The sequence below is a fragment of the Trichogramma pretiosum genome, unplaced genomic scaffold (assembly GCF_000599845.2).
Source record: "Trichogramma pretiosum strain Unisexual culture from Peru unplaced genomic scaffold, Tpre_2.0 scaffold22, whole genome shotgun sequence".
Lineage (NCBI taxonomy): Eukaryota > Metazoa > Arthropoda > Insecta > Hymenoptera > Trichogrammatidae > Trichogramma > Trichogramma pretiosum.
The window spans coordinates 680,319-703,181 of NW_019640932.1; the positions used below are offsets into that span (position 1 = coordinate 680,319).

The 22,863-nt window shown below is 35.4% G+C and overlaps 1 protein-coding gene across 1 annotated transcript in view; it reads left to right on the forward strand.

Annotated features, from left to right (window-relative positions):
• LOC106648899 (transcription factor Sox-3-like) overlaps positions 1 to 22,863 on the forward strand; it is a 78,806-nt gene that overhangs the window by 44,817 nt on the left and 11,126 nt on the right. The window lies entirely within an intron of this gene.

A 22,863-nucleotide genomic window follows, 5' to 3' on the forward strand; every position in this document is an offset into this window, starting at 1 on the left:
TTACATCAGATCCGCAAACTAACTCGTAGTTACAAAGTTCACTTGTGCCGTAAGGTTTGCACTTTTATAAGTGTGAAAAGGAATAAATCACAGATAGAGAGGTGAGTTCATTAGTAAAGGGAGCTCTCTTTAGTTAACGAGCGTCTTTGATGATGAACGTAAGTGAGTAGTATAATCGCAGTTTTAAACTATATGCACATTTTTTTTCCTGCCATGCAAATTTTATTTCTTCCAATGTGGTGAAGTCGCTTTCCGAATTTCGTCGCATCGTTTCTCTTTCATTATTTACAATTGCAATGGTGTTATGGCGAAAGAGCCTTTATAATACAAAAAATTTTTTTTACAAAAGTTGAGAATGTTCTATATAATCTGTTTGAGACTACTTACAAATCCTACTAATCTTAGGTGCTAAACATGAACTTTTTTAAATTAGTCGCCAAATTTCACTCGTTCGTACTAGATAGCTAATAAAAGCTATTAATCCTACCTTTATACGCCTGTATCGTATTTGTTTTATGCGCAGGGAAAAAACAGTGGAATTCTATCGGAAAATAGCTTTCACCATTCATCAGTTAAAGATGGGATTGAAACTTCCACATCCGAATCCCAATGATGGCGTCGACAATCAGATTAATTGCCTCTGACCAATCAAACATATTTTTTATCGCTTATTTGAGATTTAGGCTTTCTTTTTGTGGCTCACTTATAACTGTGACATAAGATACTTCCATGTACTCCATTACACATCTATACATGAAGGTTCACACAGAATAAAGAAAAAAGAGGCACTTGATTCTTCGTTGTGTCGCGCTACCGTTAGTGGCGGTGACGTACAGCCCACTTGACTTTAATAATAAAAAATGTCGCATTGTCATTTGGAGTGGTCGCTACTGCACAACCACTGTAGAGGGTGGTTTTATATTCACACGCATACATGTATATATAGACCTACACGTATGCACGACTCACTTGCCTGAAGAAGCAAGTGTGGGTGCACATACCCTTTTGAGGCCTGCTAAGAGTACCTTGGTACCACAAGGCTTTCATGATAGAAGCGCGTGTCCTTCTCGTTCGTTCCGCTTTGTCTCAATTTACTTTGTACATGATCGTGTATAAAAATATGTTCGTACATATAACAAGAAACTTCTACAGGTAAATCGGACCCACGTGTTTGAAAGATATAATTTTTTATCTCTATCAGACGATAATTTTTTATAACTGTTGAGTTTTATTCGAGTATTATAGATACATCGTATACGTTTTACCTGTACAAAATATTTTCTCCCTAAATTTTCTCTCATGCACACCCTCGAATTTTTCCTCTCACTTAGCTCTTGCGCTTTCACTTGGTTTTACATGAGCAAAGGGTAGCGTGCACTGGGTAATTTATCGTCGACCGACAACGTCGCCACCACCTCATTTCCACTTGCGATTTTGTATAACCCCTTTGCAAGAGCTTGGCTAGCTCAAGCTAGCACATTGCGGTAAAAAAGCACTTTTTACGTCTCGCACGGACGCGCCGCCGAGTGATTCGAGTCTCTCTTCGTTTACTCGAGCTTGCTTCAAATTCTTTTAATGTCAGAGAGTCGTAGAAATCATGATTCGTCATTTTACGCTCATGTCCCCTGATCGATAAAAGACCTCGTGCAAATAATGAGCGAAGCTTTTATTTACCTATACTAACTTTTTTTTATAAATCTCATCACATTTACACGCTTTAGCATTGTGGATGTAAAAAACGATTACTAGTTCAACACTCGCAAGAATTGAATTCATCATTCGACCGCTCAGGGGTAAAGCAGGTGAAAGATTATTTTTTCACACTCTGAAAGAACAAAATTCATTACTATGTGATATAAATGACCGTCTGGGGGAAAAAGTAGAAGTTCAATTATTCTTATGGTTTAGCTTTTCTTTCTTGAGGCTTATTAAGTTTCAAAAATCAGCAGGAGCGATGAATGATTCGTTTGCTCGGCTGCCTAATACGATTACAGTTGTTATCAGATGTCGTACTTGTTCGTGTATAGTAGCCGCTAGTCAGCTCCCAACAACGTACATCTACGTGCACAAATACTGTACAACTCGTTTGTCATCACGTGACGTCGATGCAGGAAACATGATTTACTTCCGTTTCCCGTTCGTTTCACAGCCTTCCTCCCTTTACTCACGGCTGTTGCAGCATTTTCCACCATTTTCCACCGGGCGGACGATTTGGATATTTTTTGATTATGCTTACTCTTGCCGCCTCTGGTAATTTTTCTCCCTCGAAAAGTATTAAAAATCACCTTGTAGTAAGAATATTTATGACATTTTTTTCTGTCGTTTACCAATGCAAAAAATGGTAACATTTTTGATGGGAAAGAGAAAAAATTGTCCTGCCTTAAAGTAGTTTATCAATTAGCCATAGGAATGAATTAAAATAAATAAACTATCAATTCGTTGAATAATTTCTAGTTAAGTTCCGGCATACACTTGACTTTAAATATTCCTTCCGAAATTAATAGTACGAGCAGTGATTTTTCTTGTTTTTTAGTTTTCTCTTTCTTCCTATGAAAAAATGTTTTGTGTGATCTGAGAAAGAGAAATTTTAACTCCATCAAACTCCACGAAAAAAATCATTTAAATGTCAAGGATTATTATAATGGATTTTGGTAACATTTAATATGTGAAACTAATATAACGCGGTTAAAGTATGCTCGAAGAGAAGAAAAAATGAATGAGGTATTCAAAAAGAATATTGCATTTTTGTTTAATTATTTATCTCTAAGAAATTTTTTATATATAGGATTATTGTTTTCTTATTTTAATATTAATTATAATTAATTATTATGTTCTTTTATTTTAACTCTGGAAAATACCATACAAAATTGTTTAAATAAATTGTTTTGTCAAAAGCGCGAAATTGCAAAAAATTAAAAACAAATATTATCAAACAATTGCTCCATCATTGTTGAGAGATATCTACGTAGCATAATGATTCATTACTCGAAACAATAATAAATTGATTCACAAACTTTTTCTTTCGACCTTGGAAATAAGTGGTATATTAGACTTCTAGTCCAGAGACTTTATCCCCTTTGTAAGCATCTACTCCGGAAAATTCATCGAGTTATCCGAGTAAGTTGTCTCACGCATCGCTCGGCATCGCCGCTGGGAAGGAAGTCATTGACTCGCTTCGGCATGTAGTCGTTTAATGTGCCTTTTGGTCGCTACCACTGCCACCTTTCTTCGTCCTTAAATCTGTGCAGCCAATAATTTTCCTGAACTGTCGGATGCGTAATTAATCGTTTTAGTTAATTTGTACAAATTTGCCAGCATATGCTCGTTTTGAAATATTGCCGAGTTTATATAGTTTGTTTGTCTAAGTACTTTTTTTTCTCGCCAAAAACTTTCATAGCGGGTTAATATTTGTATATGCACAATAAACATTTGCTGTTTTACAATCCCATTGAAAACTTTAAAAGTCGGTTTTAGAAGCTGCCTCATTGTTCCCTGTAACGAACACGGAACGGAAACGATGTAGAACTGTAAAACTCGTGCACGGTATTTGTCTTTTACATAGTGTATGGACCCGCAAGTTCTCTTGATTTTGCTTTGTACGCTGTAGTCAAATTTTTCTTTGAAAAATCAATCGACGTGTACCGACAAAAAGGTACAAATAAGTCTCCAGGGTCCATGTAACCCTTTTACGACGTAATGATCGCCGGTTTTGGACACGTTTTTAATCGAAACTCAAATTTTTTCGGTGCGACAGAAAGCCAAATCGCAAATTTGACGTTGCTGCTATAGACGCACGTCGATGACAATGGTCAAAGATCAAAAAGGACACAAAACCGTTAAAAGCTAGACTGAAAGAATAACCCTCCGATGATTTCGAGGGTTATAAGCGCACGGGGAAACTTGGAGAGATTCCGCACGTGCATGCCGCCTTTCACCATAAGAATTTGATACATGCGCTTTATACATTGTAGCGTCGTGAGAAGGGCCATATATATATTATACCATGTATAATACGGTCAAATTGGAAACTCCAACCTCTGGCATACTGCCTATAGTGCTCAATATATCTGCACGTACACGAGCAATTTTTATTTAGGCGCGCTCTGATCGTTAATGAAGCATAACGAGGCTGGATCTGTATCACTATGAGCATGTACTAGCACGATTTACGAGGTTTGCGAGTTCTTTCCAATTTTCGAGAACTCATAAACGGGCTCGCGATTAATTCATCTTTTTAACGGTGGATGTTAGAAGTGTCACAAAGATTAGCTCATAGCACTGAAAAAGGCCTACGTATACCTACGTTGTTTAAGCGAAATAAAACAACGGGGCGATGAAACATTAATGCTGCTCATCAGTCAAAGTAATGGTCGCTTCAAAAAATAATTTGATTCTCATTGCGAATTACAAATGTGCAAGCGCGCGTGAAGCGACGCAGGCCGTTAAAAAATTGGCCTGAAGGACAATGAAAAACGAGGCTTATACATTTCGAGCCGTCATCAGCACCATCAAGGAATCATCATGACACAACTAGTGTGCAGTTTAATGCTCCCGAACTATCCGCGTGCGCATAATACATGTAGGTATAGCGCATAATCATAACAGAGACGTAATCTCTCTGAAAAAGCTCAAGTCGTAACAAGATTATACATGAGCAGCCCGGGGGTCGTCATCGGTCGCTGTCTTGCGCGCTTATGCGAGAACTTCGCTACGCGCATGGACATTTATAAAACGAGATCTTACGACAGTGCTATAATACATGAGAGATAGTGGAAAAAGGAGGCGCAACAACTATTGCTGAGGGCTAGTGCATTTCTGTTCTTACGCACGATGCGGCTAACTGACAGTGTGCTATCCCTCGTTCCCTTCTGTCGACGAATTTCTCCTGGATCTTTGTATGCGTGTGTAAACACGGACACGTAACGACGCACACCCATACACACACACACACACACACACACACACACGTATACGTCGGTATATGTAGGCATATACCTATAGTTGCGCGCGCACACGCCCGTTTCACGTGCTGGTACGTTATGCACTCACTCTGTCACTCGTCAGACCTGTCCAGACATCAATTTCACTCAGTGTCGGCAAAGGATGTGCGTGCCCTGGAGGCGCGAACACCACTGATTTTCTTATGTCTGCACCGAAATATACCCTGCCCCGATGATAGCAAGTCAAGCGGAAAATTGAGCAAATTATACTTTCGACTGATGGCACTGTGCTACTGACGCTTCTGCGATGCTGCTGAACTGCTGCCACCACTTACTACTTCGAGACTTGTTGCATTTGAAAAAATATTTTCACAGACCGGAGGCGTTTTGATGTTGTCGTCGTTGAAGGCACGTTGAGTGGAAAGAGACGAATGTCTTGTCATTTTTATACCTTCGCGCAATACTATTCGTGTAATGGATTTTTTCTGCGTAGTCGTAAGGGTAGCCAAATTATAATACTGTAGGTATTATTTTTATTTTTGCAAAGCCAAAATATGCTTTTTACCTATTAGAAAAAAGCTTTGTTAATTCCAAAGAGGTAAAAATTTATTTGAAGCATACGATGGTTGAATAAACGATGGTGGATATCACGGACATGAATAAAATTGATGTCGTTAAAACATAAAATAATTTCAAGCTTTAAAATGTATTGAAAACATTCTTATTTCATCGATAGAAAATATATACACCAACGCAAGAAAAACAAGCGCGATCTTTCGGAAACTGGCAATTTCACGGAAAATCAATCGTGAAATTGACTGCCTACCTTTTCGGTATATACAAACTAATAAAGCAAAAGCTTAAAGTCGCGAAAAGTGAAATAGCGCGTAAAAAGGGCGAAAAGAAGGAAGGAAGGAGCGAGCAGTATATAGGGAAGCGAGGAGGAGGCAAAGATCGTTCGTCGACGAGGACGACGACGACGACGATAGATTCGACGAAACGATGGGCTTTCCTGCTTTTAAAGGCCGCACGTATTCGCTGCACATATAGCGACAACAGCGAGCGAGAGAGCAAGAGAGAAAGCAAGCGAGAGGATTTGCATAAATTAGACTTTATCGTTCCGAGAAGTAGTAGGGAATGCATCACTACTACCACTACACTACACATCGAACTGCATGCCATACACGGAAGCGAGGATTTATGCGCCTGTGGTCAAAGGGTCGTGTATTCATGTGCGTGCGCCTCGGCACTTTTTTTATTAACGTAAAAAATTGAAAAATCATTTCGATTTCACGCGTTTTGAAAATGTAGACACGCGGAGGCGTCGGATATAGCCGGCCTAATATCACAGCTCGCTGCCTCCAGCACGTTATATCAAGAAAGACACGCGCTCCAAGTTGTTATGGTCGCGCGCGCCCGGTGAGCTGGGCGTGCGCTTTAGTTTGCCAGCCACGCCAGTGAAGAATAGCTCCACTAACTTTAATAACTGTTGACACTGAATACTATTTATTGGTATTGGTTTTATCGCGCGACTGCGGTTGGTATAATGCCAGTTAACTCGAATTTTAATGTACGTTCATGCGTCCGAAAGTTCATCTTCGTAGGCCCTGGGCTATGAACAATGGAGCGAGATATTTTACGCACAAAAGTCGTTTTTGAAACGATAGAAAAGACTCGGAGTGGAGCGACGTCGATGCAGCGCATAGAAAAATGATTAGCCACCGTCATTGTAATCTGGCACGTCTGCGGGACAGCAATAATGCACCTAATCACAAAGCGTGCGTGAAAAGCAAGACGAGTTTTTAATTTACTCGCTGCCACTAAGCAGCCCCTGCGCGCACATGCATTGGGTATACTTTCGGTCCCGCATCAACGGTACGAGTATTATAAACGTAGTAGCGATCGTATACGATGGACTCGAGAGCACCGAGTGCGCGTGTCGAATCGCGATCGACAATCGAGAAAGGATTAGGCTTCACGGGCTTTTAGAAGTGCAAGATCCCGCCAATTTATACATGCTGCCTTCGACGACCCCTACCTCTCGATGCATCCCTTCGTAACAGCTATAACCCCCTCGGACACCCGAATATATATATGTATTATACGCTGCATCTGCACACTTGTAACTTTAAGTTTTAATTTCAGCTGTTCGACGAGTAACATTCGTTTATCTTGTAGCTATTACTGAAATGGGATGTGTACGAAAATTCGGAGATGAAATAGCTTAAAATCATGCCTTGAACTTATCTGCACATTCGGCTTCGAAAATGAATTCCATCGCGGCGTATCAGCGACGTGAGTTAACCGCAATTCCCATGATTAAAATTCATTCTATGCGCACAATTGTAGAAAAAAAGAGCCGTGACAAAAAAATTTTCTTCTGAAAAATCTCAGTTAAAAACATCGAAAGCCAGCGAGCTAGTGAGCGTCGTTATGTAGAGTTCTCGCTCTCACCTCTTGATGCATCACCCCTGCGCGAAAGCCACCCCGGGGGCAGCTGTGCAAAAAGCAAGGCTCCAGCTGTGCGTTCGTTCGCTCGCTCGCGTATGTGCGCGCGTGACAGGGGTGACTGAGAGAGAGAGAGAGAACGAGTCGATGACGATGACGAAGTGCTGTACGTAGCATAAGAACTGCGAAGAGCCGAAAATGCGCGTGGCAGTTGGAGTGCAGCGCGATTGGCCGATATTAGATCCAGCTCATTACTCCGTGATCCATACGCTATATATACCCGACGTAGCATATGTGGTAAGATTGACCTGAAATAAGTTATATTCTAAAATCATTCAATACCTTCTTGTTTCTGCTGCTTTTTCACTTATTAACAAAACTTTAAAATTGCAGTTCCTAAGTACCTAAGTCAATCAATTTTGTTGGAAATATGTACATAGTGTTATGTACGTCCAAATTTACTGTACTCAATTTTTTTATTATTATTTTTATTTTTACATCGGCTGATCTAATTGCTATCTGTTATAATACTTATAAGTTTCACTTGTTTTCTATAAATTTGCCTTGGGACAGTATGGGGTTATACCGACCGGGCTCAGTAATAGAATAATCAAATTAAAAAAAATCAAATCATTTTGTTAACCATTTGGAACATCACAATTAATATAGATAATTTCAAGATTGACATCTTATTTTATATGGCAACGAAATCATTCCTTGAGATGTGCTAATTGAAATCATAAGACCTCGCTTAAATATTGATATCTCTTAAAATAATTGATGTATTATTTTTAAATTCTAATTCAATTTAACGCAAGTTTAATACGTATGAGCGAGTTGTCATATTTTCTAAAATGTACTCATGAACTTACGCACGCCTCATGTACTTTCACCTTTGATTGAATAAAATAAGTCGATTTAAAATTTCTTACGCTCATAAGTACTTTTTTTTGGCACTTGTAACCGACTCCGTTACGATCTCTGTACACAAAGATCATTGCAGCGCATTTTCACAAATACGCGCAATCAAAGAGCAACTCCTGTACTGAAAACGGTCTCATGAATATACTTGAATAAATTGACAACTAAGTCTAGCGTACCCGGTACACTAAGGGAAGTCTAAGATTAATGGCATAATCAATGTGCCAATTGATTTTTCGCATCACAGGCAGTTATACAGAGACACAGACACATGCACGTACACTCATAAGAGAAGCGTTTTTGTCCACGATAAGTATAAAAGTGAAATTCAAAGGGCGTGATATGTGCCGCACGCAGCAGCTACATTACAAGAGACGTTACCATACGCAAGTATAAATTTTATACGAGTGGGCTACGGAGCGGGTCGAAGAAAGTGGCATGTGTGTGATCGAAGGGGATAAATTTCAAAACGGCTATTCTTATAATTCGAACGGGGTTGCAGAACGCGCAATACTTTCAGTTTGACTTGTATCATTTCTTGAAATAAAACTTTTTCAATTCACCATTCATTTGCAAAAAGAACATTAATGTTTTAACACGCACAAAGATCATTTTTCATATTCATTCGAAAAAATTTATTTTTAATTATTCTTAATAACTCATATAAATAAATAATAATTGTATGTATCATAAATGCGAAGTCGACTACGTACGAAGTAGAATTGGCAATTATTGTAGGGAACTTGATTTTTCGAGCGAAAAATTCAATAATATGGAAAAAATGAAATCGTCAATAAATCGTCCGATATTCACGTTACAAATTATACAGCTTAACGTTTGCCAGATCGCGCGTTCATGTGCAAGTACAAATACGAAGGGGATGTATGTGTATACATGCAAGAGGGTAAACAGCTCGAAACCACTAAGGAACGCTGCATACTGTCGTACATTAAGCTACGTTGCGGCATTTATTATACATACGTACAATTTACTCACGCATTACAAGTCCGCATAAACGATTCCTTAAATATTTTATTGGTTCGTATCCCGCGTGGTTTTGTACGAATTAATCGAATGACACGCCCAGCTTACGCTATCCGAGATTTAATTGTTGAAACTTATTATATCGCTTATTGTTTTTTTCCTTGACTCAATAAATCCAGTCGAAAATTTGTTTTCCAAACACAATTCCATTCGTTATACAGACCCTCCAGTGCAGGACACGAACCTTTATAAGAGAATGCGTACCTCTGCAATTCGGTCTTGTACAAACCGTATGGAGAATAAGTAGAAGAGGCGAGAAGCAAAATCAAGTTCATTCAAATGGAGCATTCAAAGTACTCTTGACTTAAATTAAAACTCTTCTAACGCGCGATTCAAATGGCTTTTTAGCTCTTTTTCTTCACTGGTATACTGCTCCTGTAGCATTCCATTATCGAGTTCTAATTTTCTATTGCTAATCGTCACAATCTGAACGCTAGTACAAATATTTAACACTTCAAGTTACAAGCGTTTTACTCAAGATTGCGCTTTTGGATTTTATTATAGGTTAATAATTTTTAAATTATGCACGATTTAGCAAATTTTTATATCTCGGTGTAAATATAACAAATGTTCCATTCATTTTATTATTCCATAGAACTAAGCAAATTATCGGGGGCAGGCGGGCTAGTACACAATATCCAACCCAATCCAAGCCAATTTTAAATTGCACGTTAGATCGTGCCACCTCCGATCTGAATTTAATAACCATCGGTAGTCACGAGTTAAAACGATAAAAAACGAACTTTAATAGCTCCCTATTACAAGCTAAAACACCTGCTCTCCGGCGGACGCAATATAAATCTTTTTTCTCTCCGAAAAAAGGAGCTATTTGCTGACATATCAGCGAGAATCATCTCTTTTAAGTTAAGAATTATAGTAAGCCTTCACCTCGTGACATTTACCCAGCAAATTGAGAGCTTCTCGGCTTTACGAAAAAATGCGTCATTAGAAATATTAGCGTTTAGAAGCGGTTAAATCATCGAACAAACGAGCAGACTCTGATTGTAAATCAAAATATTTCGCTTTACACGTTTGTATCTACCGGAGTAAAAAACTGAAAGAGTACTTGTATCGGCTTACGCAAACGTTCGATATTGTTAGATGAGTTTTTATTTTCATCGATCATTTTTTAATCATTTTTATAGCAATCAAATTATAAAACATCTTATTCGGTACTATATAAACGAAATTTCTAAAAGTCCATAATCTCAGATATTCTTTGTCTTTCTCTCTCTAAATGGGTGTTCGAGCTTAGAAATTGATAAATTGTGACTTCCTGAATGCGCGCACAATTTCCTGAGAGGGGAAAGCTAGGCTGTTACTATGTATACTGAAGAGTGTAGATGTGGCCATCGGAAATTGGCCCGATGACACGTTGATTAAAGCGATTATGCACCCGACGACGGCCACGACAACGTCGATGAAGTAATCATTAATCGGTTCACGCAATCCTATTTTGTTGTGTCCATGATGTGAGACAGAAATGTAAAACTGATAAGGACTGATCATGATATTCTTTGTTTGTTTGCGTCACTCACTATAATTATTATTTACGTTCTTTTATCCTTCTCTATATTAGTTCACTATAGTTATCAGGTGATTTTCATTTGTAAAGTCTTATAATAAACCTACGCTATTAAGCAGCGAAAGTAAATTGGATGTTATTTGAAAAAATATTTATATCACTTGAGTTATTATTATAGGGTGCTTAAAATTTAAACAACTATTATTTAATTTTTTCATCTTATAACTCAGGATAAATTTTTGCCTCTGAGTTTAAATGAGACATTTTTCTCCACCGGCGGCGATAAAATGCTAGCTTTCTTCAATTTTTAATCTTTGAAAAATATTCAAGCCTCTTTCCAATTTTCAAGAACCATTTAAGAGAGTTCAAGGTAGCAAAATTTTGAAAAATCATAAAACTCAAGTAGAAGTTCAATCTCTCACAGTTAAGGAGTATCAAGTGCAGCTCATAGTTAATAGTTAAAATGGTAAAAATTGCTCCTCGCTGCTATCTAAACTTGAAGGGTGTAGCATTACATTGTGAATAGTACAATGACCAAACATTTTAATACTTTTCACAACGGGAGATGTGGGGTATTCATACTAGACAGAATTACATTTTGCTCCAGGCGAAAATTAACGTTAGCCCTTGTTTCACGCCTCCATCACTATACTAAAATTCTAAAAATAATCTCTTGACATAAAAGGATATAGTTAGGCAGGTGATAGATACAACGTTTTATCTGTTACTGTTCATGAGCTTAATACGTGATCTAATGTAAACGTGTATTTTATATTTTATATCTATATATATCACTTAAATTTAAAATGAAGAATTTGTATCACTTGTTCAAATAAATTTAGTACATAAAGAACAAGCAGCATTAGCATTAAAGTATTAAATATAAATATACAAAGAGATATATGAAAATATCACCTCACAGATTATCAAATTTCACAGTTTAATAGTTCAAAAAATCCACGATTTCGTTCAAACTCTGATTACATTGCAACTGGTTAAAACTAGTTCTAGTTTAAAAAATCGTCAATCAGTAGACTAACTTATACAAATATAGTGAGACTCTAATTAAAAAATGTTTTCCACTATTTCCTAATAATCTTTGGCTTGAGGTCAAGTTCATGCATCCTAAATACGAAATCAATGACGCTACAGTAATCTGAAGTAATTAATTCCTATTATCTGTTCAACAAATCCGAATTCCTATCCTATTTTGACTTGCCTATATTTATAGATAGATATAGCTAAATCAGCCCCCTATTTAATACCTCTTTGATCATCTCTCGTCACAGTAGATGATGAGCAAAAAAAACTGGCTGGACTAATCTGCTTCATCTGATTGAACCAGCTGTGCGTCATTTAATACGAGATGGCGGCCAGATGCTTTAAACTTGTGCTGAACCGCGGGGGGCTTCACCGTGCTCGTACCTAATAAACATTGTATAATAATTAATATATTTTTCATCAAAATTCATTTCAAAATGTTTAAAAACTGCATGAAATTTGAATTTAATTGCACGGATATTTAAAGATTCATCATCTTGTATAAAAATTTATAAATTGTATCTATCGTACTTAGAATAGCGCAATACAACATAGTATCTTAAACAGGTGTCGTACATGCATGTCTAACTCACTACAAGAAATCTTATCGAATTCTTTTCGTGACCTTGCAAAGATAACAAACGTATTTATAGTGCTTACTCATTGCACAACGAACGTGGTAATTCTCACTGTTTCTTTTTGATGATCCTGCAGAGAAGGAGCCACTCTGTCTGTCGGTGTCGAAAAATTAAAAAAAAAAACAAGTGTTTGTCGGAAGAATCATGTAAACCTCCTGCAATTTTTTTCTCTTTCTTTCTCTTTTTCTTTCTATCTCTCTTCAATCACGATAGGCGTGAGATAAAAAAAATGTATCGACGCAGCTGTCATTTGAGCTCGAATGCGATCTGGCCATTTTTTGTGCATTCTCGAAGCCGCACTCATTCTACGAACTATGACTTTTGCAATATTATTACGGAGAAAAAAAACTTACGGTTTTTTTTCTTCTAGTTCCACGGTGCTGACTAAATTTTGTTATTAAAACTATAGTATATATCATTTTTATAGATCTTTATTAATTTAAAACAAGAAATACGTTCACGATATTAAATTTATTTCACACGGTGGTGAAAATTCTCAACATTTTATCGTGGATATTTGTTCAAAAAAAGTTTCTTGAACCTACTTTATTTTTCAAGTGCACTTTATTTATTTTAGGTGATTACATTACACTTTATGTCTTAAAATTTTTATTTATTATTTTTACTTATGCCGGGCCACTTTTGTTTGCACCTATTTTTATAGTAAAATTATTAGTCTCTAGTTTCTGGATTATTTAGGAATAGAGTAATGTGCTCTTTTAGCTTTAACTGAGGCACTGCCATGTTGCAGACCCATGCTTGTCGACGCATCATGATTTCAACTACAACTTGGAAATTCAAAATTTTAAAAACACTATGCCTTCCCTTATACAATTATTTTTACTTTGCTATTTGCAAATTGACAGATAAAGGTATACGCTTTCTAGTGGTGAAGGCTTTGAGTGGTATTATCGTAACTAAAGTGATTGAAAATTGGTCTAAATTTTTTGCAATAATTAAATTGTCATTTTTAGGTCATTTAAAATGCTTTTGTATTTGTAACATAATTGTCTCATAAAAATGGTCATAAAAACAAGGCAATATATGAGAATGTATTTTAAAATTTTAATAACCATTTTTTGGTAATTAGACCAATATTAATGTTGAGAATTTCTAATTAATATGATATGTTATTAAATTTGAGCTACAAAATAAAAAATTTAATTTAAAAATTGAGCCAATCATCAAGCACGAGACATAAACACTTCTTCCTTCGAGTGAGTACGTAAGCTCTATGGCACTCACATTCATAATAATAATGGTCATGAAAATGGGCATGAAAATTTCAGCGTGCCACTGTATGAGTATGTGTCCGCTTCTATAGGCTGCGCTATGAGATAAATAGCTAGAACTCGTTGAATACGTCATATCACACTGCGAACAAACACAAACTGCGAGGTATGCGTACGCTGTCCTGGACAATAGGTAACTATAACGGCACGACTATCATCAGGAAGTATATACGTACATACGTGTGTATAAAATATGCCTTACTGGCGAACTTTTCTTTTTCGACGACTTTTAGCTTGCTTTTTCCTTCTTATCCTTTTCTCTTCTTCCTGCATCGAAGCTTGTCGCGCATCTTTCGAGCTTTCTTTCTTTATCTTACTATTTCTAGTATGTTTATTTATATACTCTACGAAACACAAAATTTTAATGCACTATTTCAGGGTGGAAAATCAGAAATGCTATCTCTTCAAATTATGCAGCTGTAATGTTTCAAGCTAGTTTTTCAATTGTTTTAATATTTCTCTATAATCCTAAAAATTTTTTTCATAAGTTGATTTCTATTTACCATGAACTTGAATCAATCTGAAAAAAATGAAGAGTGTACATTTCTATTAACTTATAGTATTTCTTTGTAATTATTTGTGTTTTTAACAGACTATTTGCAGATAAACTTTCTTTGCAAACAGAACTAATACTTCCGAAATTTCGAATGAACATGTCTACAACGTTAAATCTCATATCTCAATTCGCAAACCAATGCTTGTCGGTTTCCTCGTACGAGTTGTTCAATTTTTAAGCGACTCATTACTTTTTATTTTACTCGTGGCTTCTTAAAATTATAACGCATGCAATCTCACGTTTCGCATTTGGTCTCTCGTTTGTTTACTAAGCAAGTGTATGAGCTCGACCAAGAACGAAATAATGTACGTAATATGCGTCGTTTGCTGTACTTGATGCTTTTCTCAAGTCTGCCTTTCCAGAAGCATTTGTTATTATAATGGTGAATTTTTCAGAATGCAACTCGTGTCTTATATACTTGTAGATCACGTATATCATGTATAGCTATCTCAGCTACGCGATATTTTAGGAGCTTTGGATTCCTACGGTCTTTTCTGTTTTTCGCAAAACTACAGGTGGAGTATACAAGTTCGAAGTATTAAAGTGTATTGGAATTTCAAATTATTCATTGTTGATTGACTGAAAACTTTGAAAATATTTTATGTGTGACTGCATTACTTAGATTCCCACACAAAATTATACTCCTAGAATTTTTGCATAATTTATAAAAATATTATGACCTGATTTTAATATGAAGTAAAAAAAATTAAAAAATATCTAATAATTTGAATTCATTTGTGTGAAACACTTTTAGTTGTGCCTTGTTTATCGGTCTATTTGTCAATCGTATTTTTCATTTCTGCCGAAATATTGCTCAAAAATTTTTTAAAAATTTTATCATTCTCAGAAAACCACAAAACATATTATAAGTTGTATATGGGAACTAGTGATTATGAATGCGAGATATACGCAAGTAGGAGAATGTGCTGACAGTAGCAAAGGTGCATTATAATAAGAAACTCATTTGATGCGCCAATCCAGTTGCCTTACACTGTTTCATTTAAATCGATTTTGTAATTAGCTTTTGGAACTTTGTTTCTGAATTTTGCTACCTATTGTTGCATTAAAATTTTGGATCTCTTGTTTCGAGTTACAGGAATGTTCGAAAAAATTCGATATTGTGGTACATGCCAGAAAATGCACATCGTCTACTTGTTCTATGACACATATTTTTAGCGAAGTATATTTATGCTTTCTAAATTTAAATTTCTCTTTGCAAAAAATACGCTCAAGCCAAGTGTGAAAGTGCATGAGTGCATTGCCATACACACAATCATAAATACATACAAGCATACACAAGTAAAAATTGCACGTCGCCGTCGTCGCCGACTCCCGAGAAATCGTAACTTAACGTGTTTATCGCTCACGCGTAAGGACCTGAGCCACACTAAGAGAAACGGCCTTTCATACAGAAGGCATTAAAATCCTATGCCAAAGCGCAAAGGACTTGTTTTTTCTACCCAATTCTTAATGGTTGTTTTTCTCGTTTTGCGGAAACTTTGTGCATTTTGTGAGATTGAGGCAGGTAATTGGGAGGAATAACTAATATAAAAAATAAATATTTATGAAATCAAATGTTTTTTTCACTTTTCATGAATTTGTCGAGTTTTTCAATAAATTTTAAAAATTACAATTTTTCCTGACTTTATATAATGAGGATACAACGCTTTTTTAACGAGTTCTTCATACATGTGTAAAATAAAAATATCTCTATAATTAATAATTTTATTAAATTTAATCGAACAAATCTATCAAAATAATTTTTAGTTCATATCTATATTTCATGTAACACTTTATCAAGGTGTGAGCACTCGCACGAAAAATAGGTAGCGCTTTATAGTGTTGGGTTGCTCTCTTGAATACACGAAAAGATTTACTCGTTCCATGCGATTTACGATTTTAGCGAGCGTAAATCACTTCATAGTTTAAAGAACTAAAGCATAAATCTTCCGCGTAATAATTTACCTTTCAATTACTTTAAGTAACTGTTATTAATCCATGAATATTTCTTCCATTTCTCAAATTTCTGCATCTCCTTTTTTTTAAGTTCCTGATCAATTGTAAGATCGTTTATCAACGAGTAACTTGTCACACCTTTGGTCATCATAAAATATAAATTTTTATTTTTTATTTTAAGTTTTATGAATAAGTAAATTCAAATTTTACTCGTAAAACTAAGGCTTGGAAAGGGGTCTAAACATTTTTTTACAGGTTGTGCGACCTTAAGAATTTTTTGAGTTTACAGAAACATGAAAAAATGTGTGAACAAGCAATATTTTGAGTGATATTCGCTTCATCCAAAATAAAACTTTTATTTATGATTGGTTTGAAACGAGTTTTTGAACCAGGTGTCCTAAGGATTAAAAGAATATTTTTAATGTCAAATACTGCACATGAACCTTTTGTTATTCTTTTTTCCAAAATGTTGTTTTTTCAACGGTTAGTACATTAATTAGGGTTTAATTGATAAAAAACATTTGATGTATTAACGTGGAAAAGCACTGATTACAAAAAATCACGTTTTCAGACTACAACAGCGCACTTAGGCTGACAATAAATCGATGTGACGACTTAAACTATGTTCCAACCATTCTCTTATATTTTTCACGCCAAAATTTATTTTCAATTTACGTTCAAATGGTTTTGTGGTAATCGTTAGTAGCTGCTATTACATACACTTCGCCCTATTAATTACATGTATTTTGTCTTATTTTGATGTGATAGTAGAGTTTCGTAAAGCATATAGGGAGATTATAGTAGTTAGACATAAGCATATTTATATTTTGATACATAACTATCTTGACAACCTATTAACGCCGAAGCAGACCTGCTGAAACAACCGAGAAAAAAATCAAAGTTTCGTATATTTCAAACCAAAAAATCGTTTCTTACCCCTTAATATTCGATTCAACCTCTTGTCAAAGGGTGCAAGTTGATTTTTAATGAGACAAAAAGTATCGAATATAAATATCTAATTGGTTCTATTTACTTCCTAATATTTTAATATTTTCATTTTGATGAAGGCGTTTATTGAATGGTTCGTACTTGATTTAGAATAATAATATTTTACATATCAATTTTATGTGGCATTTTCTGGAATATGTAATATTGTTTATTATGCTTTGTATTACATCAGGGAGTTTTCACTTCAGAAATAAATACCCGTTACCTTATCGCAATTTCCTGCGTGCGACAGCTAGAGCTTTGCGGCTTTGTGTACTTACAAACCGCATGCGGCACTTGTAGTGAAATGTATAAATTGACTCGCATTCTTCGTTTTGCTTTTTATTCTCATGTAAGAGCTGGAAAGAGATACATTGACGTAAGGACCCTGGGCACTCTTCCGTCCCTTTCCGGAACGGAACTAGCTCGATAGCAATCGCACACACTTTACCGTGCGCGACCGCTCAGCCATAAATTTATATCGCGAGACCTCCGTTTTATGTGGGTACATAGCGAAAGCTCGCACATTAGGCTTATGAGTATTTAAATTCTTGCCAAGTACTGCAATGATGATCGGTATTTAAACATTTTTTAAACTCCTTCGTAGTTTTTAAGAAGATGGTTTATTTTGGAGGATTATCTACAACCGTGATGATAGAAATTTTTATTCGTGTGTTTGAGAAAACTCATGGTTTATTCCCAAATACGATGTCGACTCCATTCGCTTGCTACTGTGAATTGTGGACAGAAGGGCTGATGATCTCTATAGAAAGTAGCTAAATCACTGGACAAATTGAGACATTAAGTCTTTTACGGTTTAATCTATCGCCACTATTATTCTCGCAATCTCAATACTAGTTTGAATTTTTTTGCAACACCTGCATCTTTTTATAAGATTTTCATTTTTTAATTAACTAACATTTTTTACAATCTAAAACCATTTAATTCTTAATGAAAATTTCTTTCGAAAAAAAAACTTGTTTCTTTAGCTGTAAACTAACGACTATACATGTCATTTCAGTAATCATTCAGTATATTTGACCGAAAATTACTCGTCACTGTTAGACAGCCAAAACTCAATTTTTGAAAGGGAGACCATGAAGTGCTCGCAGAGCATGGGCATATACATATTTTTTTTAAATAACGCTGAACAATTTTTTTATTTTGACGGAAGTTTTGGTACGTGTGGCTCATTTGCGTGTATAAGGAATACTAAAAATGTGAGTTTGTGTATGTATGCATTGACTCGGCAGACACACTTGCTTGCACTGCGTAACGACTGCATGACACTCCGATACATATATAGCATATGCGCACGACATTAATCTCCGACATAATACTCGCGTGTCTGTCAGACACGAGTCATCTTTTTTCTTTCTTTCTTTCTTTCTTTCGTTTCTCTTATTGCCTCTTTACCACTTTCCCCTCTCTCATGATCTCTCTTTTTCTCTTCTCCTGCTCCTCTCGCTGTCTCATTTACCTTTTATCTCTGTTCGTCTTTCGCTCGGCCTCTCGACTTACAAATATCTACCTCTCTCAGACTTTGCCTTGCTCATACTTTGCTGTCGTTCTTTGCTTGGTCGAGGTAGACACTCTGTCTCCGTCATTCTTCGGATTGCCCTCTACAACGATGATTGTTGAATTCTCGGATTTCGAACAGCTCAATCATCAGGCTTATTATCAACTTAAATTTTATCAGGTTTTTAAATGAGATAGATAATTGTTATAGTCAAGGCCTAATGTAATTTCTGAAATTATCACCTGAAACATGAATTGATTCCTTTTTTCAACTTTTCCTTTGTAATGAATGAAATATTCAATGTTTTGTATCACTCCGTATAATGTTTAAGTATGTAGTAGGTGTTTATTTATCATTTTAATGCTCCATTAGTGGTTACACCCATCAACCGCAAAAGTACTGGATAAATGTATACCTGTACACATATATGTATATATGGCAAAAGGAAATAAGACATCAAAAGCTATGCATTTCGCTTGACCCTGGTAACTGTATTAAATCCTCAAACCACCAAACTCAATTATTTAGCCTGCTCACTCGTACAAATTTTTGTAAACTATATGCATTATTATCATCAGTGTACGAAAAATATGTTTCAATATTTCATGTAATCAAGGTTAATCTTATGTGAGTTTCTACATTTTTTACCTTTAGGTGTATCATTTGACCATGCATGTAATCTCGTACAATTAAAATTTTTCTATACTTGTAGTTACCAAAGAAATAAACAATGAATATACCGCCACCCCAGCGCAAAAACTGCACTAATACACTTGAGTTCTAGAATAGGACTATGACATTTTTTGCCAGTAGAGTTTAGTAGTGCAGTTTTTGCACTGGGACAATGATATTTTCTTCTATATCATATTTGAAACCTTTGAAATCTTCTTGAGACCCTAAATATGTGTATTTAACGCGAGTGTTCTCATACCTATTTGGAACTTGACTTGATGTTTCATTTTTTATAAAAGCTGAGCTGTGCAAGCACACCTTGGTTAAATCTCAAGAATAAATCAGATATACATACCTTTGATTATTTAGCTACTGACGAATACTCACGCTACGATGAGTCGCTCATTTATCGATACTTAAAAGTTGATTGTTAATAAGATCCTTCATGCTCCAAGGTTAAATTTTATTTTTACGACTGCGTACATATATAATGAGAAGGCGTGTGAAAAGTTCGTGTTCAAAATGTATTAATGGCAATTAGTAAATTTTGATGTAATCTTTGTGTGCTAGGATCATTAAAATACTAGTTATAAGCTTAATTAATACACGATTCAGACAAAATCTAGTCTGCGTTTTTACTGTAAATAGATTATATTTTTTTTTAATTATAACAGTCAAATTTTAATACTAACGGAGACCTTGATGATAACTTGGTAGTGGCTTCATGAAGTATGATATACTTTAAGATATAGCAAAAAATCATCCGCGTATTACTTGAGTATGACATATACTAGTATAATATTACGTGTATAGGAAACATTATAATACAGATACTTAAAAACTCACAGATCATACCTCGAGTTGGTAAGTTATAAAGTTGAGAAATGGCCTACATCATTGATGAAGATGTCACCGAGATAATATATACATAGGTATACATAGGACAAAGAAATAGAAAGAGAGAAAAATCGTACGTCGAGTCAGCAGATTCCGTCACTTTGCTCGCGCGTGCACACCTCATTTGAATTGACATGCCAATTCTATTCTTCGCCTTGCCTTGACTCGCTTATTTCGCGCGTATACGAAGAAGGTTGACCAAAGGAGCTGTGATCCGATATCATGTGAGCGGCTCGTCATTGATGTTTGCGAGAATGCCATGGGTAAGCAGTTTTTATTTTCGTGCACCGCGTTCGTGGGTGGGTTCATAATTTGAGGATTGAACGAAAATAATGTGATCAATGTGATCCATCAAAATAATATTTGGTCAAATGGAAACTGCCTCCATTTGATAACGAATGTATCATTCGTGCATTTTTAATTGATCAAAAATGTCATTATCAATGATGCGAATTGTATAACATTTTTTAGATACTGCAGATGTTTCTTTTCTCCCTCTCTCTTTCTTTTCCACTCTTTCTGTTTCTTTTTCCGAGTTGAAAAGAAAACGTTACGTAAAATCATTATGTTATGTTCGTACTTTTATTGTCGTATAAATGACGCGAACAACATCACCTGCCGAGAAAAACCTCTATTCGCTACATAATCGTCTTTGACATATTTTGATAACAATGCTTACGAGATTATTTAATGTTATTAATTGCACATATCATTGCGTGTGAAAAAATACTCATTGCTAAAAATAAGAAACGAGTTAATTTTCTCCTTTGTTTATTTCTTAATTTAAAAACATGTGTGCATGTGAGAAATAAGACCCCTCAAATTAAATTTACACATAATCTCGCTACAGAACAAAGGTAGAATAGAATTATTTACATGAAACGAAACAAGTATTTGAGACTTCGGTTTCATATGAGTTCACCCTCATGTTTTACTTTGCTCTATCGATGTTTACTTCAACCACTTGGCTGTGATTGTCATTAAGTTGTGCTCTGTCAGGGCGATTAGCAAATAGATGAACACACCCTCACAAATATACAGCTCAGATGTGAAAAATTGTTTTGCAATTCACGCTTTCATTTTTTTTTTATTGACTGTTCAGAAAATTTGGCAGATTTTGCTTATTAAAGATATTTTATGCAATAGTACGACGAAAAATGTCTTTTTTCGCACATTTTTTAGTGCGCAAAAAGCGTTTTTGGACACTTGTGTGCGGTAAAATGCCTCATTTCGACACTGGTGTGCGGTAAAATGCCTCATTTTGGACACGGGTGTGCGGTAAAACGCCTCATTTATATGAACGTATTTTTCGCCTACTATTGCATAAAATTTTGTATGCAACACGTGCCCAGCTTTTTGCGCACAGTGTGCGGAAAAAACACCCACTCGTGCCGGCATAGCCGACACTCGTGTCTTTTTCCGCACACTCGTGCCCAAAAGCGCTTTTTGGGCACTTGTTACATAAATAACTATTAACCACCAATTATGTAACATGATGAACGTATCTTAATTTATTTTGAATCACAGTAAAAATTATCCAAAAATTTTTATCGCACGTTTAGCGAACACGTCGAGTAACCAAAATAGTTTATAAAGCTTCATGATCCTCATTACTCTTACAAGGAGCTGATCTTTCCACCTTCAGGTCTCAGATCCTTACTAAAAATTGTTTGGGGTCTCCTGGTACATAATAATAAAGTTCTCTATCTTAGTTTAATGCGATAAGTTTTAAGGCCCATTCTAAATTTTAGTTCTAGGCATTTTCTGGTTTCCAACGTTCATTTTTGAGTTAAAAAAAAATTAATGAAAAAAATAAATAGAATCGAAAAATAAGTCCAAGACCCATTGAATCAACCTATACATAATGAGTTTCATTATTAGGTACCAGAAGAATCAGAACATTTTTTTAGTAGGATCTGTGACCTAGAGATGACAAGAAGTTTTTTTAGTATTTGGAAAAATAGTTTATAAAATGCATAATTAATTTATATAACCACTATTACTATGTAATTTAATCATAAGTTATTTCTAAAACTGACTATACATAATGCAAATCAACGTTAAGTTACTATTTAATACGCTACAAGTAATAAGGGAATGATATTATAATCGTTCTGTAAATATTAAGCATTATTTTTATTCATTCATTTTCATCAAGTAATGAATCTCACTTGAAAGCTTTGCATAAAGAAATCATATTTACATAAAATCGATGTAGTAGGTATACAGAATTTTCGATTTTCTCGGGAGTTCTGAGCCTTTTTTCCATGTATTTTATGTATCTATGTACTTCTAACATGACTTTCAATTAAGAAATTGATCAGAAACCGTTAAAATGATTTTTAATCAGTAAAAAATGTATAATAGTACTTTACGATACCAGTGGCATAATTAGTAACACTTTTTGGCACGGCGTAGTTTGGAATA